The sequence below is a fragment of the Falco naumanni genome, chromosome 1, assembly GCF_017639655.2.
Source record: "Falco naumanni isolate bFalNau1 chromosome 1, bFalNau1.pat, whole genome shotgun sequence".
Taxonomy (NCBI): Eukaryota; Metazoa; Chordata; class Aves; order Falconiformes; family Falconidae; genus Falco; species Falco naumanni.
In genome coordinates, this window is record NC_054054.1 from 24,567,088 (window position 1) to 24,591,131 (window position 24,044).

Genomic DNA, 24,044 nt, shown 5'->3' on the forward strand with positions numbered 1-24,044 from the left:
CTAACTTTTGTGATTGCCCTGACAGTGGCTGGCATTGCTGCTCTTGTGTGGCTTTCAGGGGCTTTAACAGAGACGCTTCCCACAGTCGATTGGTCAAATGGAGCAAAATGTCACAGGGGGCAACTATTTTGATCCCTTTCACTGGGGGGGCTGAGGGGAGGGAAGAAGGGGGCCATAATAAATGTCATAACAGACCTGAAGTTAAGAAGTGTTCCTCCAAGCTTGGAGAATGTTTGCTGGATTCTGCCTCTTTTTTTGAGCTGGAGCGAATGTGGAAGGTGAGCTGCTGTGAACCACTGTTTCTCCTCCTGCTTAAGGAACCTGATGGAACAGCTGGTTCTGTGGACGGACTGGAGGTAGGTCTGGGCAGCCTGGTTTGGGGCTGGATGCCGAGAGGCAAAATCATGCAGGAGGGATGCAGTGACTTCCAGTCCGCAACCCTAACACTTCCTTTTCCCTCTGTAGCAAACTAGGTATTTCAGAGTTTTTCTTGTTGATGCAGGGCATGACCAGTGTAAGACTCTTCTCTGGTGCAAGGTCTTTTGCAGCAGGTTCTGTTACTGTAACATGGGAGAGCTTTTAGACAGTCTTAGGAGCTCGAGAGTCTCTGAAAGCAAGCTCTTGGGTTTTCCCAGGTGGGTGTGAAATCCTGTGCCTTGCAACATGGTTGAAAGAATACAGACGTCCAGTGGAAACCTGTCTATTTTTGCCATGTGTTATTGCTTGCTTAATTGGTGCTATGTTGATGATTACAGGGTGATTTCATGATTTTTTTTTTTTTATCCTGTGTGTGATCTGTCTAGTCTGTGCTAGCATATTACAGTTACTTCTTGGATAACATCAGGCTTGTGGTTTGTTGTCAGTGGCAAATGCTCTTGCTGAGCCAACTTTTTGATCTATTTAAATCGTTAACATAAGTGGCATAACATCTCCCCGGAACATTGTGATAGCAAGATAAACTGTGTTTGGTGTTAGGAAAAGAAAGGTTGTATGTCTGTCTGTATCTTTCAGAAACTGTTGAATGTTTTTAGGCCTTAATCTGCAGCCATAACTACCCAGCTCTAACATGCAATTATTAATTGGGAGCGGAGCCAGCAAATACTGCACAGTTGGAACTGATATTCTGAGAACTGTGGAAAACAATGCCAGAGAGCAGAGCAGCAAAGGGAATTGGTTTGTGATAACTGCGTGTACAAGAAACAATGGGAGAGAGAGGAAGACAGGGGATGTGTATAACGGGCTTTGTGTTTCCCAGAGAGACCTAGTTAGGAAGATGTGGAAGAAAAAAAGTCTTTGAGTCATTCCCTTTTCCATATTGGAAGGCCTCCTAAACATGTTGTCACAAACCATCTGCATGCTGAAGATGTGCAATTTGATAAGGTATGATAGATTGTGTTATAAGTGTGACAATAACAAGGGGCATGTCTGAACACACAGCAAATATTTTCCTTCTCCTGTGGAAAATGTTTATGCATGAAAGCAGGGTTTAGCTTTTGACAGCCAAAGTAGTAGATGATGACATCAAAAGCAGATGCCTCTCGTAAAGCTGATTTCTTGTAAGTAAATGAATAGTTGGTTTGTGCAAAGTTGACGGGTGAGAGGAAAAGTGCAGGGAGTCCCTTGATACCTGTGTGAAAGTGATATGATTTGCTAGTACGAGAAGGTGAGTGACTTTGCAAAATGCAAGTTGGTGAAGAGCGAGGTCACGCAGGAAGCGGTTGATGGTTAGCTCTCAATTCAAGAAGGCCCGCTAGCTGTTTGGGACCAGCAAATGCTTCTCAGTGGAGTGGGGGAACTGAAGTTCTGGGATGTATTGCTTATGCCACAGGAACGGAAAAGATGGGGCTGGCAAGCTGGGGGAGAGCTCTGGAGATCTGAGGTGGCTGCAACAGCTTCCCCGGCAAGACTGTGTCACAGGGCAATGACTGCTGCTTGCTGAGAGAACTTAGTTTGTCCTCTGCAAGAACTGCTGCCCCACACCCTGGCTTTTTCTGCTGTTATCAGCTGCATCCTCTGCCTGCTCCCATCCTCCAGCACAGATGTGACAGGGCTGGCTGGGGTCTGGCCAGGAAAGCCTGCGTTAGGATGGAGCGTGCTCTTCCCTGACACCCTGGCAGGGAAAATGGCCTGCTGTGAAATGGCAGCTTGCTGTGGGAGCGCTCAGGACTGCTTTGGGCTGCGGCACAGGTGAGAATGCGAGAAGTGTAACACTGGCTTACAGCCAACAGTATTTCTTCTTAATGTTCTTCCTCCTTTTATTCTCTTTTCCCAGCCCAAAGCATGGGAATGTAGTAATTGCATTTTGACCCAGTTTCCAAAATCACTGTAGCATAGACTTTGAAGGTGGGGGGGAACCATTTAAGAATGAAAACTAGCCATTAGCTAGTACCAGTGGGACAGGAACATCAGCAGGGTGCTAGAGGTATGCACTAACAGGCTTGCGGAACAACTGTTATCCTGCAGATTTTTAAGAAGGAAAAGAAAAAGAAGTAATTGCGTTTACATTTTTTTTGATATTTGATCCCTGATATGTGAACCTTACAAGGCCGAGTTCAGGTTGACTTCAGATGAAGTACTCTAAGCATAGATGCTTGTGTAAAGTGCCTGGATTTTCAAAACTTGGCTGGGGATTTCATGGCAGCCTTTCTTGTGGTTATTTCTGGCACCTCTGGCTGCCAGTTGGAACATGGGGCTATAGATATGTGTGGAAGTGGAAAGGCATGGGTGTGAGCGCTTGTGTGGAGTAGGAGCCTTTTAATAGAAACAGGCTTGGTTTAAGATGGGTTTTTGAAATGCACAAAGACTTGGGGAGCAGATGTAAGTATGAAACCCAAACCAATTTCCTCATTCCGGCTATTAATACAAGGGGGTGGGGGGAAGGTCCTTTGAAGTGATTTCAAACGGCAATTAATATCTCTTGGAATCTCCCCATCAACTCAGTGAGAAGTCTTGATGTGAGAAGGAAGTTGGGATTTAGCCTTGCAAAATAAGACGGACAACAAATTGGAAAGAAAAGACCAGAAGATGTTGTCCTGAGCGATGGGAATACAGTTTCCCCCAACTTCTGCTGCATCGGTGCTCTCGCTGCCTCTGATGCCACCCTGTATCAGGAGGCTGCCCTGGCCGGGCCCAAGTGACAGTCCCTGTTCCTTTTGGGCAGGGAGTTGTAAAAATCCTCCTTGAGGAGTAACGGGAAGCAGCTGTGCACCGCCAGGAGAGGTTACTCAGATATTTCTTGGTGGTGTGTGTTTGGGGCCCCCTTTGCACGCAAGCGCTGTTCCCTTGCCTTCCTAGTTGAACCCAGCGGGTGCCTCACAGCCTAGCATTGTCCTTGCTCTCATTTCTGTGCATGTGTTTTACCCTGGCCGTGGCTGCCCCTGAGGTTTTGGGTTGCTGGTTTGTCTATTGGATTGTGTCATGGACAATGTCCCAGAAGCGGATGCTCCGGCTGGAGAGTTGGTTTCTGCATCTGTATACTGGGACCCTCACCCTTCTGGGACTCGCCATAATATACATTAAGTGTTAATGCATTTCAGGGGGTCAAAAGGTTGAGCTAATGCTACTTCTAGGGCATACGTGGCACTTGGAATTGCACAATCGGCCGAGGAATACCACCAGTGCTTAGACTTGCATTATGCTGCCCCTGCTGCAGTTGAGAGAAACAAAGGGTGTTAGTGTCCTGGGCTGCATCTTCCCACCAAAGGCAAGGCTGAAAATGAAGACAAAATCATATCCTGGAGGGCAACCTGTTGCTGCTCTGCTGCAGATAATAGCGGTGTAAGAAAATACTCTGCTTTCAGAGGAAGACCTGGTAGGTGCCTTGAGGATGTCCTCTTCCCTCGGTGGGGAAAGATGGGAGCTTTGAGATGGGATGGTGAGCATGGGGGGAAAATGCAGGTGAAAAGTTCAGGACTCTCAGAGATGGAGATATTCCGTGTCTGTTTGTATTAATAAAATGGTATGTGAGATTCTCCAAGGGAAATATTTTATGCTGGTGCTGTGTAAGCATAAAATGAAAACTTGCCCTTTGACAGCACTACTATTTTCTTAAAATGCTCCACCAGAACATGCTGTCCCTTCATATCTGTCAATACTCTGTCGTGCCCCAAGTTCCATAAAGCACACAGAACAAGATGTTGTCTCAAGAAAGTTGTCTCCTGTTGTTAACATAAATGTTGAGGTGAAGCCTGAGTTTATTAGTCTTTAAGGCAGAAGATATTGTTTCTGCACGTTTTTACTTCACACAGCGCCTTAATTTCTGTTAGTCTTAAGCTGATAGGCCTTCGGTTTGTTTTGCTGACTGGAAGCTTGTAGAAGCTGAGGCCAACCACATGCTTCATCTCCTTCTTGTAGGCGGCAGCCTGGACCCTGATCTGTTCTTGCAGGTTAGTGCTTCACCGCAAGGCTCCGCTGCCTGCCCTCACTGCTGTGGGCAGAGCACCGGGCAGCCCTTGCCTGTGCCCTTCTGCTCAGCAAATCGCCTTGTTCCATGCAGTGGAGATGGGGCTTCGCTCTGACATGGGCTGTTGGCTGCAGCCTTCTATAGAGGCTGCTGCCGCAGGTAACCGCCGGAGGCTTTTAAATAGGTGGTTTCAGCAACAAGACTCATGGGTGGATTTCTCCTTGGTGCCGTTCCCCTGAGCTCGCTGGTGTTGCCTTACATGAACTGTGCAGCTCGGCTATGTTGGGAACAGTGGTTGGAATATCCGACAGAGTTGGCCAGGGAGGGGTTTCATGCCTAACAGAATCTATCCAAAGGTCTTCAGATGGAGCACGTTGCCTTTGGATGACTTCAGCTCGGGTTGCTTCTCCCTTCCTTCGTGATGAATCCCTAAGATCTGGGCTATTCCTCATCTGCCCAAGCTTGCAGAAGCTGTTGTAGAAGGCTGCTGGGCTGGGAAGAGCAGTGAAAGAGCAGCCAGCTCTCACCGATGCGTTTTCCCTCCTAGCCTCTTGGCTTTCGATGAGCAGTCATGTTGCAGGTAGCTTTGTCTCCTGCTTTCCCTTTCCTTGTTCCTACATTCCTTAAAACTGCATTACAAGGGGTGAAGGGCTCCAACAGCAGTGCTGTCCCCTCACGAAACAACGCCATGAGAGAGGGAAGCTGCTGGCAGTGGGTTTTTGTCAGGATTTTCCCATTGCAAAAATAGTCCCCTAGCACCTGAAACCTTTTGTGGGAACGCTGCCTGCCACAGTAGCAAAGGTGTCACAGCTGCTGGGGTGCAGCCTTTTCTTGCCCAAGAGGGACAGGGCAAACCCCTTGCTACTAACTGTTCTGATTGTTTCTGTTGTGATTGTGCATAATCTCAGAGCGAAAAAGAAAGAAAGCATTTTATGTGGGGATTGTGTGGTTTTTTTGGTTGTGATTTTTTTGTTTGTTTTTTTTTCTCCTTGTTTTGGCTTGGGCAAACATATTCATCCAATTTTACTTGCACTCTGCACTTTTTCTTCCCCCCCCACCTAGGATGTTGTGCTCTTCAGACTGTCCTGACGTGCCAGAGACCTTTTGGAGTTACATGTGCTCCTGGGGGATTGTTGTTTGCTATAAAATACTCTGTTTCTGTTGGAGCTACTAAACAAATAATTTAAAAATCATTCTGTCCTCAAAGCTTTATTTATAAGCACCAATTTCTGGCTAAGTATGACCTGCCAATGTTTGTTTTTAAATGTTTTGTTTAGGATACGTTTATATAAAAGAGTAGAGAAAGAGCAAGAGATGTGAAAATCCAAAGCAGTGAATAATCATGGTGCTGTTAAATTTTCTGAAAAGAAAAGCAAACTTTTCTGATGACCCAGGATAGACACTGGGATAATAAACTGTGAAGCCCTTCCCAAAGGGGGAAAAAAAATCAAAACAACAAACCAGCCTTTGGTATATAGTGTTATAGACTGTGTCTGGCATAAAAATGGCCTGGAGTTTAGAAGTGAAGTGACAGAAAGGAAAATATGTTACTTTATTGCAAGTACCAGTTGCTCCTGTGTAGCCTTTTTCCCTGTATCAAGAGGGCCCCCCAAAGGGGGAAAAATAGGTGACACTTTGAGAGGTAATCGATGGGAACACTGTTGTTTACTGGGAATAAAGAGTCTGTGTTATTACAACAGGAAAATGGTTAAAGGCAAAGAGCTGAGATGAAGAAGAAGAAACATTCAGATGAATATCTGTTGTTTAAATTGGCTAAGTAAAGGAAAAAACAATGTTCCAAGAACAATAACCTAAACAGTACTGGAAATCAATTATTAGGTAGAGAAGTTGGTAATTTATCAATACAATAATTGTGTTACTGTTGCTGCCTTTAGAATAAGAGGGAGCCACCTCTATCTTGACTTTGTGGCTGTTGTAATGACAAACGTGTTTATCGAAGGCATTTCCTATAAATATTCAGTTTGTGGCTTATACCATCAAAAAAGTTTTCTTTTGTTTCTTCAGACTCAGCCATAAGCAAAGCCTTTCGGATCCTGCGGCGGCATTCTGGATGCGCTCGCCTTGTGAGAGCATTCCGCGGCAGGAGGCGTTGTGCAGGGAAGTTGCTGTCTTGCTGTGGCACGCTGTGTTCTGGATTTCCTGCTGCTGCCATTTGGCATCTCTAAAACCCCGTGGAGGTGTTGCAGAATGTTCCATCTTGATGGAGGCTTTTGTATATAGGGCATCTTTTGAAGAAGACTGTACTATCTGCTCTTGGATGTTACCAGCCGGAAAGCTGCTAGGTTTGAATCTCTTAGCGAAGCCTAGAGCTCTGTCCCTTGGGAATAACTGCATTGGAAAGAAAGTTCCATTTCAGGATCACCTTACTGTGTTCCACCTTTCAGGGGCTTGGCACTCCGGCACAGTTATGTATCCAGCTGATATTTTTATGCATCAGGAAAAGATGTAGTCTTGAATTAAGAGGGTCACAGTGACCTGCCGTTCAATCTGCTCTTTCCTGCAGGATACTCAGTGCTCGAGACCAGATGCTATCAGTGTATGAGAGGCAAGGATTCAGTTCTAGAGAAGCAGGCAGAGTTTGTTTTCCTGATGTAGGTAGCCTCCTAACATTAATGCCTGTCACCCTCAGCTTGTTGCAAGGTGTCTTCCACCAGCGGGTAAGAAGGCTTACTGAGGGGGCTGCTGGTTTTTGACAGCAGGCTGTGGTTTTTGTCTGTTAGTCATGTTGGTGGACTTGGCCTCACACTGAGAGAGTGGGTGGTAAGATCTCTTTGTGTCCTTCCAGTAGGCAATAAAATGTCAGAAGTTTTCCTGAGCTGGTGCACAGTGAGAAGGATTGTGGTAAAGACGAGGGTTAATGCTTTGTGAGCGTTTCATGCTCAGAAGAATCGCTCTGGACCACAGTACAGGTGCTGTACAAAAGGACTGGAGGACATGTTGGCCCGTGCCTCTAAGCTTTCATGGTTTTTGACCCAGGGTGCTGATAACTGAGGAATGAGGAAAAGAAACTAATTTAAATGACAGCTAGGGGAGAAACTGGGAGGAGAATAAATCCTCCTGATGTGAACACCACTGCCCTCATTAGCAGCCCCCTATATCTGTCATAGAGCAGACAAGCACTTGCAGTTGTGACCCATTTAGGTACAGTTAGCCTTGTGCTACAGGGGGTTGCCTTTAGCCCTCTGATTTCCCTCCCGTCCTGAGATGTGAAAACAATCCATGTCCCTTCTGACCTGCTTTCTGCATGAGCAGGGAAGAGGCGATGTGTTTGAAGGCATACAAGTGCTTCAGTCAGCTGGGCTGCTCCGTTCTTCTTTGGCCTTCTCCTCCTTCACTCGTTCTAGAGGGGGTGAGTATTTGTTGTTTCAGTATCCCAACAGTTGTAGGTGGCGGAAGCATGCGTTTCGGCATCCTATGCTCTGGTGGTTATTGTGGGTGTATAAACAAACACACTTTCTTTATTTTAACAAAGCCCTGTGTTTCTGGCTCTTTGACCAAAGGCTGGTTTGGCTTTACGCCCTCTAGCACTGGGCAGGACGCAACTTCAGGCGTATGAAATCAGCTTTCTGCACTGCTCCCCGAGGCCCTCGAGCCGTCCTGCAGAAAGCCCAGCTTGCTTGCTGCAAAGGGGACACCAGCCACTTACCCTTCTCGGGGGGGGGGGGGCTGAAGCTGGGGTTTGTGCTGGCCCCGCTCTCCCCGTGAGAAGCGGGCTTGCTGATGGGGCAGGTTCCCAGCACGGGCCCGAGTGGCACCGCAGCCTGGGGCTGGCTCCCTGCTGGTGCTGCTGCTGCCCTGGCACCCCGACAGCTCAGGGGCTCTGTGCAGCCCTGCTGTTACTGGATGTGATGGGCACAGTGGGGTGGTGCGTGGGGGGAGTTGCTCGTGCTGGAGATATAAGGCATGTTTTTGCAAGGAAATATGAGCGTTTTAGAAAATGCAGTCCTGGAGGTAGTAGTTGGTAAGAGACCTGCAGGTCTCGCTTACAGGTCTGTACAAAGCACAACCTTGCTCTGCTTCCCAGATGAGCAGAACACAACACTTACATTCATACATTCTGATCTCCAAGTGTTTAACCTTCCAACTTTAACTAGGGATCTACTGAAAAAGCTGATGAGACAAATACACTGTGCTACCAGCAGCTGTCAGAAGTGCTGGAAGGTCCCAGAAGCAATTGACCCAGACGGTGAAATCCCCATAGCTCTCTTCTTTTGATGTGAGTGAATAGACCATTGTGGCCTATACTGCTATCAAAGTGATTCAGGATTGCTCATTGCTCTCAAGCAGATGTGATGTATTATTAATGATAAGCACATCAAGCACACATGGCAAAAAAAACCCCACCACCCCTTAAGGCTCCAGCTTCAATTTTGTCTTACCTTGGCTGGAAGGTTTTCAGCACCTCCTGTTTCTGCCTCCTTCCAAAAATGAAAGTATAAGCCAGTGCACGGGAAGTCAGTGGGAATTTGGCAATTTTCTTCTTAGAGCCCCGCGTGTGGTTTTGCAGCAGGTGAGCAGACAGGAGGCTGAAACAGGACTCTTGTGGAGTTTAAAAAGTCAGCTCCCCATGGAATACTGTTTTCACAGCTAACTGAGGCAGAACTATTAGAAAATGCAGGACCTGCTAATCAAGTTTCAAAAGCCAACCGGTTTATTTACATTAGACCTTGAATAGCCAGCTATCAGGTAATGCTTTGCTGAGACACGGGGTTGTATCTAGATTTCCTGGGAAGCGGAGGGAAAGGACAGGTGAGTCCTGATTCTTGGTGACCTGAACACAAGTAGGGAATACAAATATGAGAGCTACAAAATTGGTTCTTGTGGTTGCCCTTAGAAATCAGTGCTGTGGGCTAATTCAGCTGTAAGACTAAGGAATGCAATGCAGGATTTTGTTGAGTTCAACAGCTAGAATGAACTGCATACCTGTATCTTTATAAAAGAAACCTAAAACACCCCGAAACCTCAAGGTCCTTTGGAAGAGCCATGATCCAGGATTGAGTCCCGAAAATAGGCGTGATTGATTTTGTGGATGTGAAGAGGATTACTTGCAGGCACAAGTGTGTTCAGGGTTGAGCCTGCTTTTGTAAATGATGACTTAGCACTGAGGGTTTGTCAACAAAGGAGAAGCTGCGGCAAGCCTCTTAGATAAGTACAACTGCAGTCTCTCTGCACCTAGTTCTTTCTATTGAAACAGTTTGATCCTCTGAAACTTCCTGACTTAGTCTGAATTACTCCTGACTTAATCCAATGCAAATAATTTATCGCTCGGTAGCCTGCACAAAACCCTGGAAATGCAGAAGCTGCCAGTTTTCATCTACTTCAGCATCGTCTCTGACTGACAACGCTGTGGTCAGCATGAGCGGCTTCTGAGGAATCTACCAGAAAAGCTGTGAGATGTATTTATGGAATAGCCTGCCCACAGGGAAAGTTTTACCCTACCGATTCCACTGAGCATGTGCGTTTCTGTATCCTCTAATTTTTACCATCATCTCTTTGGCGGTTCTCACAACCCATAGCTGTCATTGACAACGATACCTGATGCGACCCCACAGGCAAATTGTGCGCTGGACGAGAAGGCAGAAAAATGATTTCTGTGTAGCAGAGGATGTTCAGCGGAAGATGGCATCCTGTTCCATGCCGTTGTGGAGACAGGCTTCTATGGCCTTGGTCGTGAGTGGGAGGTTGGCTTCAGCAGAGGCTGGTGGCACACCTCATCACCAAGCCTCTGCGTGCAGGGCTGAAGCCAGCCGCCTGGGAAGGCAGATTTAAACAGCTGGCCAAAGACTTCTCAAACAAAAGTGTTTCTTTGTTGCCTGTTCCGTGAATGGAAAATTAGCGGGTTTTAGTCCTGAGTGATGAGCTTATCTCTGCTTATGAAATCAAACAGCAGAAATATTGGAAATGTCTGGGTAATTTTTAAGAGGGAATATGCGGGCCAAAGATGTATAAGTAATGCCAAAAGGTATGTGTATACATTATGTCGGACAAGTCAGCTCTAGATTATGGGTTTTTATTTTGTCAATCACAATGACAGGCAGGATTATTGGGTCCCTTACCTGGGCATTTCTCTGTATGCAGAATGTACTCATTTTCAAACTTGGCCAAGATAATTGTCTTGGCTTTTTATTTAAGGGCTCCTGGAAAGTTTTGATAGGGTTTTAGATCATTGAATGTTGTGATGGTGTATTTAAAGACTGACTTAAAATCATCCATCCTAATGTCAAAACATTTTTTAGCCATAAAATTAAATGCACAGGTTGAAAGTGGCAGTATTTTAAGTTTGTGAATTGTAAGGAGGTGGAATTGGTATGGGAGTTATTTAGATTTGTTGCTAAAATAGCAAGTTAAGAGTCAGCTGCTGAGAACCATCCAAGAAGTGCTTTCACTGAGGGAGCTAAACACTTGGGGGGGGTGGGGTGGGTAGCCTATAACCCCCCATAGCTGTGTATGCAGCAAGATACAACAGCAATCCTCTGAATTAGCTCATGTGCCTTTTCTTGCTAATGTGCCTTTTCTTCAGAAGCTTCTCAGTTCATTTATAAATGGAAGAGAAGTTGGAGGTACAAAATAACTGGGATACCATCAGAGAGTTAAAGCATGGAGAGTCATCCTTCATTCCAAGCTGTTGGAAGAGAGGAAGATGTATACGTACAGTTGTTTATGTTTAGAGTTGAACATACAAAGCTGCTCAATTGATTAAGTGCTTTGCTTTTGTTAATATGGGGACTGTCATTAGTTCAAATGAAACATAGCTTTAAGTGATGAAAGTCACGGCTATGCTGTCAGTCACCCACTGGCTGTTTAAGAACAGGTACTTATGGAATCTGATTTATGAAAAGGGGGCAAAGGAGCCCAAGCCATGACCTGTTCACTCATGTGCAGACCATCAGTCTGGGATCTTTCAGGAAAACGTTAAAATGGGGGCGAAGGCTCAGTGGCTTAAAGGCAGTTTTCAGGGGCTGGGGAAAGTGCAGAGGTGACAGCAGCAGAAGGGAGGGGAGGTGACTTCTGTGGTGCTCTCACTCCAGCCTGCAAGCGCTGCGGTTTCTGTTGCTGCTGCTTTTTTGCCTGTCCAATGGATTGCATATTATTCCCTAATACTGAATTTGGATGGGTGACAAACAGTGGAGCTTGGTAGTTGAGGAGTAGCTGAAGAGGCAGTGCCTGTGTGGTAATGGTAAAACCTTGCTGGAGAAGTGGAGTTTCCCCCTTCCAGAGCTACAGGAGGCTCCTTTGTGCCCCCAAGCCTCCAGCTCTGCTCCGCTGATGGTTTGCTCTTCTGCCCTGTCACTTGTGAGCCTTTTGCAGAGCAGAGCCCCCTTGTTTAAAAACATTTTACAGACCTCGTCACCTTGGCCTGGACAGGAAAGCCGAGCACAAGAGTTGCAGCTTTTACTGAACTAGATGCAGGTTATTGGGATTAGTGCTCTGTTCCAACACCAGTCTGGAAAGAACTTGGAATTCCAAGGGCAGTTAGTGTAAATGGAAGCATGTACAGGACAGAGGGGGGAGTGAAACTACACCTGTGGGCAGCAAAGGTGGGTTGGTGGGTGGTGAGCCCTGCCACACTGGAAGCCAAGGAAGAGCACTACATACAATGATACTTCCTTGCAAAATTATAATGAATGGACCAAATGATGTTTTATATGGGGTCCCCTCCCTTTTTTTTTTTTAATTTTTTTTTTTCTCTGTAGAGCCAGGATGGTAGCCGGGCTGCTGTCAAGGGTCGGGTTCTGGCTGGGGCAGTGTGGTGCTCTGCCTGCAGCCTGCCCGGGGCTGCGGTGGGCCGCTGCTTCTACTTCTCCGGGCTGCCATCCACCCCCCCCTGACCACAGGTGGCCGGCATCCCTCCCGGGGGGCATACGACGGCACACACACTCCGTGGGGGCGGCCGGCATCCCTCCCCGGGGGGAACTGACACGCTCCAGGGACGGCTGGCATCCCATCCCTCCCAGCGGGGGACACGGACACGCTCCGTGGGGGCGGCCGGCAGCCCTCCCCGGGGGGGGACACGCTCCATGGGGCGGCAGCGCCGGGGCTGCGGGGCGGGGAGGGGTGGCTGGAGTGGAGTGGCTAAAACAAGGGAAGAACTAAGCGGGGGGAAGCGCCGGGGCCCAGCGGGCAGGGCCGCCTCTGCTCCCCCGCCCGGCGCCGGGGCGGCCCGGCCGGGCCCCGAGCCCCGAGCACCTGCCCGGGCGGGCAGAGCGGGCCGCGGCGCGCAGCCCCGCAGGCTCCTCCTCCGGGCTCCCCGCCCCGGGGCCCCGTGACGCCGAGCGGCGGCCACACGGCCGGGGAGGGGATGGGACGGGATGGGAGCGGGCGAGGGGACGGCCGAGCGCTGCGGCCGGCTTTAAATGCGGGCCGGGGCGGGCGCCGCCAGCACAGCCGCTCCGCCTCGCCGCTCGGGCCTGCCGCGGGCGCTGCGCTCCCGGCGCCCACCGCCGCCCTCAGCCCGGGCCCCGCGGGCGGCCGTCGGCCCCGCACCGACAGCCCGGCGGCGGGCAGCCGTGCCGCCATGCCCCGCGCCGCGCGCTGAAGCCGCCCCCCCGCCGCCGCCGCCCGCTCCCCGCGGCCGCCCCGCCCGCCGCCAAGCTGGAGGAACGCCGCAAGCCCGAGCCCCGGAGGTGAGCGGGGCACTGGCGGGGGGGGGGGGGCGGGGGGGGGCCGCGCACCTGCCCGGCCGCGGGGGGGCTGCCCGCACCGCTCCGCACCGCTCCGCACCGCCGCAGGGCACCGGGGGCTCTCCCGGCACCGGGGACTCTCCGCGCCGCGGGGGTCTGGGGGCTTTCCCGGCACCGGCGTCTCTCCCCGCCGCCGGGGGTACTGGGGGGTCTCTCCCTGCCGCGGGGCGCCGGGAGCTTCCCCGGCACGGGGGTCTCTCCCTGCCGCGGGGGCACCGCGGGCTCTCCGCCTTCCTGCCGGTTTTGCCCCGCCGGCCGCGCTCCGGCGTTCCCCGCTTGGTGCCAACTTTAACGGTGCCGAAAAACTTTCCTTGGATGGTTCGAGTCCGATGCTCGGTAGCCACCGGCGGCGGCCGGTTCCAGGGAAATCCTGTTTCCTCCCGAGTCCCTTCACGTTCTGCCCGGTACCGGCCGTACGGGATATCCCCTCGCCCGGACCAGCTCCGCGCCGCGGGCGAGTTGCCCGCCGGGCACGGCGGCTGGCTGGAGCGGGGCACGGACACCAGCCTTCAAGCAGCCTTTTGTCCCTACCTCGCGCTGGCTTGGTTTTCTGCCTGACGAAATGAGTTTTGAGGGATTTCTCCTTTGGTAGCAGCGCATCCCCTCCGCGCGCTCGGGAGAGCCGGTGGCCTCGCGTGCGCCCGCAGCCCCGCGGCGTGGGCACGGTGCCATGGGCCATCGTCCCGCAGAGCTGCCCCCCTAAGTAGGGTGAGGTGTGTAAATCGCCACAAAGTTTGGGCCCTGGGGCCCATCCCAAGAGCAGCAGCTCCGATGGAGAACGCTCTGCGGACTGGGGATACTTGCTTTTTTTTGGTTTTGTTTTTTTTTTTTTTGTTTTGTTTTGGGGAGGTGCGGTTTACTGTGCATCGAGCGCGACTTTGAGCTCAGGCTGCTAGCTGCTGGGTGCCTTTGTCGTTCTGGTTATTCCTGAAACGTACGTATTTTCCATTAAAAAAAAATAAATTTGGCTAGCTGGTCTTAAGGTACGCAGAGTCGCGTATTGTGTGTGTGAATAGAATTTTCTACTTAGGAATTGCTGATGTGATAGTCTGCGGGAATATGCCTGGTTCTTATTTTGGTTGATAACCAAAAGGAAATTGTCTGTGTGTTAAGAGCAGGGTACAGAGACACTCCTGCCCCCCCAACCAACCCCCCAGCCCCGTAAGGCTCCCAAACCCCGGGCAACCCTTTCACAACAACTTTTAATTTTGTCATAATACTTTCCCATCATATGCAGAGTGATTAATTGGGTTGTTTTCTCCCGCAAGTATGCATGCTCCTGCTCACACGCTGGCGTGTGTGTGAACTTGTTGGTGTGTGCCCCCCCCTCCTGCCCGCTGCAGAGCGCCGAAGCCAGCGCTGAAAGCCCTTTCCTGGTGACTCCTGTCATGCCAGGAGGTCACAGTGTTCAGCTTTGCAAGGCTTTATTTCAGCCACTGGTTTTATTTCTCAGTAACTTCACCTGCCTGAGTGCCAGTGTGATCTGAAGGGCCAGCGCTGGGACAATCTCCAGCGATGCTTTTTCTGTGATTACTCCCCCCCCCCCCCATTAGATGCAAATGTGAAATAAGCCTATATTTTTAAGTTTAAAAAAAATCCACGCCAAACATCACGGGAAGGATTTGCTTGTAACTCATCCCTTATTTCTGCCGAGTGTGAACTTCATGGGTGTAAAAGCGGTGGCTGGGCTTGAAGGAAGAGGCTATTGTGAGCTGCGTTTCCAAGACTTTTAAGGGGCTGGCAACTGTGGAGGAGTGGCCGATAACCTGGGAGGAACTGGCAGCGTGGCGTGTTGCTGCTGTCCAGAGTTGAAAGTGGGGTGAGAAGGAATTACGGGCTCATTTTTTTCTTTTTATTCTTTTTTTTTTCCCCCGAGGGGAGGAGGGATGAAGTTGTCATTGTGTGCACAGGGCATTCCTAGCAAGTTTAACACCCTGTAGACATCCATTCAGCTCCCAGTGAGGTCTGCAGCTTGTAACTCTGAAGATTTTTCCTTTAAGCTTCCATGTTAGGATCTGAAATCTTGAAACTTTTCCGCAGTCAGAAAACACCTTTGTGTACCGGCGTTATATCGTGGCATTCCTTGCAGTGGGTTTGTGAAAGGAGGTTTGTGGAGGAGCTTTCAAAACGTGCTTTCACAGTCCTGCAGTGGATGTAGGGCAAATGCTTCAGTTACTGATGTCTTATGCTGATAAGAAAAGGTTGAATTCGTCCACAAAATGCAGTTCAGAGAAAATCGTCCTTGTGAGAAGGGAAAATCCGTAACTCCTATTGTTTTCTCATCTCCCTACTTATCAGAGAGGGCGCCTTGCTCATGTACACGAGAGTTCTTCCAGCAGCAATGCAGAAGCCGTTTGTGTTTCTGTCTGAAGGATTTTTAACTGCACTGCTACCTTGAAGACCCATAGTAGATAACAAGCTGGAAGGTGTTTTGGGCAAGGTTGTGAATGAAAATTGCTGCGCGAGAGAGCAAAGAGGAAAACTAGGTTTATTTTTTCTGCCAATAAGTCTGCAAACAGCTGTTTCCAGGTTGCAGTTCTTAAGAGTTGGAGATTCTGTCCCGCCGGAGAGAAGCGGTTGCAAAGGCAAGGTGTTGCCTTGGCTGAGCAAAGATACACGGGGTGGAATAGCTGCTGCGGGAGGGTGGATGTGTGAAAACACTTATTCCCCTGGGTACAGAAAGGGATACTACTATGTGCCTACGTGCTTGTTTGTTAGCATGGATTTGGTAGCCTTTGGATTTTTATTTTTTCATTTTTAAAATTTGATGACGCTGTTATATGTGTCGCTCTCAAAAATAGCAGAGCTTTTACTGGTTTGTCCTCGGATTCCTTCTTCTGGGTTGGGAGCACCAGAGGACTTAAGGATGCCTTGTTGCGAACAGCGTTGGCAGTGTTCTGACTCTGGTGCTGTGGCATCGGGTTGTTTCCTCTGTGGTGCTGGTAAAAATGACTTCACTGCCTTAGTGAGATAGCATCCTTGTCAGGCGCCAGCGACCTGCCTTTCATACACTTTGTGCATTAGGTTTAGAATTTGAACTCTTGCTTTGAGCAAATTAAAAGCATTCTGATAACTACCGTCAGGTTTTCTCGTTCGAAGTCAATTAGCTGCTTCCAGCTTCAAATGCATTTAGAAGGCTCAAAAGGGAGTGCTCTTTCAAAAGCCAGTAATAGCAGTTTACAGTTAATATTGATAAAGGAGCACGTCTGTGTCATCGTGCTACTTGGGGTGGAAGGAAAGCTTCTCTTTTATGCTCCCTCTAAAGAACAAAACTTAAATGGGGAGGCAGAGGTCTTGCTCTGAACTATCTTTCACTGGGTGGCTTGAAATGAAAATTCAGCAGTAAAATTACCAAGGGTGCAGCGGAGTCCTGCAGCCGTTCAAAGCAATGCTTCTGCCCCCCTGCCCTTGCACTTGGAGTTGCCATAGCATCTCCTTTCTACCCGAGTTTGCTCAGGATTGTGTGCAGTTTTGAGGCAGGAATGCTTTTTATTGCTGTTGGACAGCGTTGAAGACAATGACGGCACCCAAACAGCCTGTGGCATAACTAAAAAGCTACAGAACTTTAAAAATAATCAGTTAAATCTTGCCGTAGCCTGCCGGGGTGCTTGCTCTCAGGTAAACCTCTGCCATCGTCCCTCTAGACCTTGGTGGCACCCTTATCGAATAGTGGCTTCCTGGAGTCGCCATAGTCTTTCAGGTAAAAACTTGCAGGGAGAATGAGCTCGAAGATGCTGTGATGTGGAGTTAACTGTTAAGCTGTGGAAACGAGTGTGTGATATTCGTTATGATGAGATATCCCCTATGGAATAATGCACTTAGTGCGGGACTGCGTGCTAGCTGTGCGGGCTGTCCCTTGTGCCAGGTGTTTCTAAACAGAGTGGCTGCATCATGTCCTGCCGAGCCGGGATGCCCCACGGTGTCGTTTGTCCTCTTGTTTTTCAGTTGCCTAATTACATTAATTGAAGAGGTAGAAATGTCTTTGAATTACTCTCCTGCAATTACTGGTTTTTCACATAAGGAACTTCTGAAGTTGCCACAGGGGCTGTCAGTGGGAACAATGCGTGTGAATTTTATGGGAGGAATAGCAGAAAAATGAGAGAAACCTACATCTTGGTCCTTGGCATTGTTTGGTTTGGAATTGTGGCTTTCTGTCCAAATTTACAGCCGTGAAAATAAAAGGGGAGCAGGACTCATAGCATACGATGGTCAGCTGTGATCCATGCTGCTTGGGTATGACCAATCCTTCCGAGCACGTCAGAGCACATTGCAAATGGCCCTATTTTTAACAGATTTTTCTCGTCAGAAAAATCAGGAGAGATGATTTGACATCACCAAAATCGGAATCCTTGTAATTTGCAGCTCAAATGAACTTTCAACATCCAAATTCCAGGAACGGGTGCTGTTAGTGCTAATTCTGCTGCAAAAGTAAAACAAAGATTGAAGGAGCATTTTTATTTTTAAATGTGTGTGTATAATATGTATATGTGTGTGTGTGTGTGTAGAGAGAGGGGATGTGGCTAATCTATGTATTTACCACTGCTAAGGAGACCCTAAAAGGAGGGGAGGAATCTTCCAAGTCACAGTGTTTCGAACCTGAGCTTTATTCTATAACTGCATTTATAGGGGAACAGGGTCATTCTGTTCTGCTACTATATAGTGCCTGCTTGCTAAATACTGTGTATTAAATCTGACTCAAAATAAGCCTTAATTGTCCTTCCGTAAGCACTGATCAGTTTTTCAAGACTCACTTTAAGATGCAAGATGTACGGAACTATTTGCTGGTGGGAATTGTTTGAAATACTTCTTTTAAGACTGAGGACTACTAAAGTCACTTTATTCTGTTATTAATGATAATTATAACAAGTGCTTCGTTCAATTCTAATGTTACCGTAATAAATGAAAATATTTAAAAATATTCTGAAATGCAAAATGTTGGCTCGATGAAAGCTATAATTTTCTTTGCCTTCTAAACAAATTATTCCTGCAAAGTAAGGTCCGTGGTGACTATTTTGGCTGGGTTTCAGAGGAGAAAAGCTTGGATCCAGCCAGAGACTGTGAAACAAATTGCATTTCTGTATAAATTGGAGCAGGTTTGCCTATGTTGCTCCTTTTTAGACCCATTTCAAGGACTGCTTTTTCAGCTTACTCAGTTATTATTTTCATTTCCTTTAGCTACAGATTTCTTTGCTACAGTTTTGTTGTTTTTTTTTTTTTTTTTATGAGGGTGGTTTTGAACTTTGGGTTTTTGATCTGTTTGAGTGTTCCTACTGCTAAATCTGGAACTCGGATGTTTCCATCATCTGCCTGGCGATGGACACAAAATAATTGTGGGTAGAAACCTGGGCTTAGAGCTATGGGGGCAGTGGTGGGAATGGTACCTCTTTTGATAATCTGTGCAAGGTGGCTGCTGCTGCTCTGTGGAACTGATGAAACAGCCCCAAATGTTATGGGATTGTTCCCTGGTGGAGATTTAATTGTGTTACAGATTTTTGGCTTTTCACTTAAAGTTCATTCCTGTGGTATAGCCTTATCTTTTTCTGCTACTGTTTTCTGAGCAAAACACGCAGACTTTTTGATTTTGATGACTCTGCAGATGTGTAGCCTTAAGTCAAAGACAGCGACTGGAGTCATGCATGTCAAGTAATTATCTTGGACAAAACATGGCAAGTTTTAATGATTTTTTACGGTAGGTGTGGAGCCAGAACTTGCCTATCTTTTTCACTCGTGTGTGCAGCTTGAAGATTATTTTTGCCTTAAGACTTTTTTTCAAGTTTTTACTTCACCTCTTGGAGGTTTACTGATCTGGGTCTCTAATTTCAACTCTTAACCTTGAACAGAAGATTGCAAGAGAGAACTGCTTTTCTTGTACCTGTGACTATGTAACACTTCAGCCCTTATTCGTAAGCATAAAGGTCTTTCTCCAAGGTTGCAAAGTATGAGAAGACCCTGTGTTTAGAATGAGATTGGGAAACAGTTGCTCAGTAACTCAAGGAAAAGTAGCGTTTGAGGGTATTAAACCTGCTTTGCTGCGCTGGCACGGGATGGAAGCGTGTTTCTCATTTACGGGAACTGCGCGTGTGTGTTTAGGTGTCACCGTTGGCAAATTTGGTGTCATGAAACGGATTTTACCTAAAATCTTGTGAAATTTCAATAGTCTGATATCACTTCCATGCCTGACAGTTTGTGCATTCAGCAGGCAAACAGCACAGCTAAAGAACAGCAGCTTGGTTCAACAGACCAGCCTGTGTGTCCTTCTAGGCAGAAACAATAACGGCAATGAGAAAATAGATGGGTACTTTGTTCTCTTATGTCCCCAACGAAGCTTCGTTCCAAAGCCTTAATGGCACAATACAGCCTGTACTGCCCTGGGGGTAGTTCCACGTAAATTGTTTTAACATCTCATGATCTGTTCGGCTGGGTTTGTGAGTAATAACGAGGTGTGGAGGAGCGTCGTCCCGGGCACAGTGTGAACGTGGTCTACGGCAGCGGTGCTGGCTGCCTTTGTAACGCTGCTGAGGGGTAAGCTCACGAAAGGCACGGAGGTGGATGGGGTTTCAGCGTAGTCAGCGTCTGTATCGCTGCATAGGGAAAGCTTGGGAAGCTGGAACCATGCTGCCAGGGTGCAACAGCGTGGCTGACGTTGCCGCTGATGGTACAGCAGGCTCCAATTCTGGCACCTTTCATGGAATCATCTAATCGTTTAGGTTGGAGAAGACCTTTAAGATCATCGAGTCCAACCTTTCTTATGGTTCATGGAACTTTTGCTTCCATGGGGCTGTTGCCTTAATCCCACAAAGCACTTCAGCACAGGTGACTTCTGGCCTTGGAGCAATTCAACTGGTTGATTTTTAAGGCTGAGCTGAAATGCTGTGCTGGGTTGAGTCCTGCATGGTATGAATGGGAGAAACGTGTGGTGAGATAGGATGGTGAGCGGAGAGAAGGGATCGAACGGGGCTGGAGGGATGTAGGAACAAAGTCTAGGTTGCAACCGTAAGCTGCTTGCAGGGTGGGGTTGGAAATCAATGGAAGACTAGTGCAAAGTCTTCAGTGTCTCTTTGATAGGGACTTGCAGGGTGCTGTTGGAGAGAAACTGCAGAATAGAATATTTATTTAGAAAAGCAACAGAGTATTTCAGTGGGAAGGGACCTCCAGCAATCGCCTAGTCCAGCTGCCTAGATTGTGTTTTCAGTCAGAGTTCACCTGCAGCCCTGTCAGATGACATTGCTAATTTAGTTGAAAAAACACATCTTGAACAGACAGGTGGTGTTAGCAGAGTTTTAACTTTAAACGCTTCCCATTGCAGAGTGAGTTTGTGTCTCCAGTGTATTACTGACACATACATCACCAAAACGTGCTTGGAAAGCAAAGATTATTCTCACTTAGGAGCGAGTACTGCTACAGGAATGCGAGATATGCAGAGATTTTCCCATAATTGTGTAAATGATTCTCACTCAGGATAAAATAACATTTGACATTTTCTACCCTTTTGTGAACGGTGAGCGATCGGTTTATCTATCGAAAAGCCGCAGCTGGGTTTTAGAAGGAAAGGCGGTCTGTCTCCCACAGCGTACGCCTTCCGTGCTGGACCAGTTTTGAGAATGCCTTCTGTGGCATGGTATATGTTTTACTTAACCGTGCCTGGGGAAGTGGATTTGGACACCTTACTAGGGTAAATCGGAGTCCTGAATATGTCGGGACATGTCGGACAAAAGAAGTGTTTCGGTTAGCTTAGTAGAGAAGGTATGTGCCTCGTCAGTTTGGAGCAGGCTTCCTTTGATTAATGCATTAATCTGCCTGATGCTTTGCTCTGCTTAATGTAGATAGATTGCGTAACTGTAAAAAGAACTAAAATAAAGTTTTGTGAAACCTTTAAGCTGAAAATAGATCAGTTGAAAAAGATAGAGTGCTCTTCTAAGTGGAGTGTTATACGGATGAAAAGATAAGAACCGTTGGAAGAAAATTTAGCTAAGCTTTGAATGTAAAATGAAGGCTGAGTACCCGGCAGCATTCAATGGATGGCTTGTGTCACTGGGATGCGTGACTGTGACAGTCCGAGGGGGCTGTGGGGCGAAGGAGGGATCTGCATGGCACTGAGCTCTCTTTGGGGGTGGCAGAGTCACTGGTGTGCTTGAAGCACGGTTCTCGCAAGTAGGCTTCGATGTACAGAGCCCGACGGCTCGAAGCCCCGCAATGCACGCTAGGAGCGTCACTGCGTGGCGCCTGCTGAGACTGGCCGCCCGTTCCTGCTGCTGCGCTGGAGAGCGCTGGCCTGTGTGCGGGACCTCACTGGTGTCTGGCAGTGAGGATGAAAAGTTGGGTCTGCTGGGCTTTGTGGTAGGCCCTGAATTTTCCACCTTCTCCGAAGCTAAGCCTGGGAGCCTGCTAGTGTGGAAAGAATGTGAGCAAGTCTGGGCTTGAGCGCAGGCTTGGGTCCATGCTTCGCTGACAGTGCAGGCAAGCCCAGGCACCCTTCCTTGACTATTGTGGGCACTGAACTACAACCATGATGCTCTGACTACTCAGTTTCATGCCTTATTCCTACTTGCAGTATAAGCTAAAGGAGCAGGCATGTAACTGTGATCATCACACTCTGGGTTTAATCCGTGACGGACACTCTGGACCTGTGAGTAAATCAGTGAAACAGTAGGAGTTGCTGCAAAAGAAAAAACACTCCATATTTCCTAAGTTTTGTTTGGATCACCCATCGTCCTCCCTTTGCCAAAATTGCAATGTATAATTTTTGTTGAAAGAGAATACACTGCAAAACAACTCTGTGGAAACCCCGACTGTATCTTAGAGTGTCAGAATCCTCTCCAGACAGTGAATAAAAGGAGATCGTGTCTCCAGCTTTTAAAATAATTACTCAAATTAAAGATCAAGCTAGAAGAGCCCAGAGCCAATGCAGTTCACTGAACCTTAGGTATAGAACTTAATTTATTAAAAAGCATTGCAAAAACAACTTAAGCTCATCATGCTCAAAATATATCTCCTGGCAAGTAACCTGAATGTCCTCTGAGCCTTCGGTGGTGGAGAACAGCGGGAGTGCATAGAGATTTCTGTGAACTCTACAAATTTCTGTAATTACTTTTCTACAAATGGAGCCACCTTTCTTGAGCCTGTTTCTGCCTTTTTAATTCTAATTGATGAATAAGACACCTTTGCATTAAGTATTCCTGGTACAAGCATTTCCTGGGTTACAAACAGCTTAGTATTTTCCCGTGGAGGCTTGAAAGTAACTCAGTGAAGGTACCTAGCATTTTTCATGAAGAGGTTGGTACGCTTCTGGATATGACCCTTAATTTGAAATTCTCGGTAATGTCTACAAAGTCTTGAACTATGGTATCAGACTGACTTTTCTGGCTCTGTTCCTGGACCAGTCATTCCACTTAGCAATAAAAAAATGCCAGATAGCGGGTGCAGATAACGGGATTTAATATTACCGTAGACTATTTTCCTTTTACCTTTAAACAGCTGTGTTGCAATTAGGTGCTGGGCATAAAGCTGTTCTTTGTTAGCAGGTGTCTCCAAGAAATTTGCGATTACATGAAGATTTTACAAGCTGGGTTTGGTGGTAAGTGGTTATACCCTCTAATTAAGAAAGTGCCTGTGGCTGATGACTGGGACACTGGTGACTCGGCCAGAGTCACCGAGGAGTATCTTGTATCTCTTTTGCTGACCGAGGCCCTTATCACCAAAAGGACAAAAGGCAGCTTCGTATCCACGCTGTTGAAAATGAGCTGGAGTTGGCCACTGTTGTGCTCTCTGCTGGAATGGAGGCTTCTGGTTAAAGATGACTGGTGAAATTTGCAGGCAAGTACAGCACCCAAGAATACTGCTTGGAAGGATTTCAGTCGAGTCGGGGATGAATCGGGACAGCTACGGAGAGGCTAGGTGATGCCACTTTGGGTAGGTTGTGCTCAGCGGGTGCTGGTCACGCGTGCTACCTTGCATTGTCCTCTCCATCCCCAGGCACGCTGGCTTGCTTGGTGGCTGTACCCCATACACCAAACCGCAGAAAAGCTTTTCATCTTCTATTTATTTAAAAAAATAAAAAAGATCAGTAGGTCAGTAAAACATTTCCTTGGCCCTGCCGGCTTACAAGGGAGTGTAAAATTGCTTTATCCTGCTGTGCTTTATGAGTATACATTAGCAAAGCAAACAACTGTTTTGAGCCGTTTTTTAGACGTTGTTTTTCTGAGGTTTCTTCCCAAGGAATGGTTGCCTGCAGTTTTTTAGGCAGATGCACATGAGAAAGAGGATGAAAGCAGGCAGCGGGTGATCAACATGAGCAGGGAAGCTTGGTCTGGTGTGCTGGTGTGTCAGGTCTTGGCACGCAGTTCCTGGCCCGTTACCTTCATAACTTGACTGTCATGGGCACCAGACATCATTTTCCTGCTTTACTTAACAGCAACCCACACGTTGTTCTGTTGCGGGCTGTGTATCACGCAGAGCGTGTTAACATCAGCTGTGGCTCTTGAAGATGCTCTTGAGCGTTGAGTTCATAAGGCAGAAGTAGGAACCCTTAGAGAGTTCAGGAAGGCAAGGAAAGAGAATGAGGGAGCTATAAAATATTTTTAAAATATATCTAGCTCGTGTTAAAATGCCACGGATTGAAACCCTCGCTGATAGAGGGCTGAGTTGCACAGGAACCTGGGAAATCTCTCTTTTCTGAAGAGAACATTCTAGGGATGTCGGGGCGGTTGGTGTTTGGGGAGTAGTGCTTTGTTGTGCTACTGAAGCAAGGAGGAGCCAGCTGCTGATACAGTGAGAGGAACTCATTCCAGTGACAAACTTGCTCGAGTGGCTGGAAAAGTGCTGCAGGAGTCTAACATGAGTAGCCTTCCTTTGGTAAAGGAAAATGCAAGCGATCTTAATTTTTTAGGCTGTTTCTATCTGGAAGAATGAATTTTTATTTTTTTATTTTATTTTATTTTTTA

General features: G+C 47.7%; 1 protein-coding gene across 3 annotated transcripts in view; it reads left to right on the forward strand.

The window, feature by feature from the left end:
* Nucleotides 1–24,044, forward strand: part of SLC4A4 (solute carrier family 4 member 4) — a 235,793-nt gene that overhangs the window by 35,308 nt on the left and 176,441 nt on the right. The window contains exon 1 of one of the 3 annotated variants that reach the window (XM_040586313.1): nucleotides 12,980–13,047. The exons of the other annotated variants lie outside the window; for them this stretch is intronic. The gene's annotated coding sequence lies outside the window, so the exon portion shown is untranslated. Of the gene's footprint in view, nucleotides 1–12,979; nucleotides 13,048–24,044 lie in introns of those variants that run through there. 3 annotated transcript variants of the gene reach the window in all.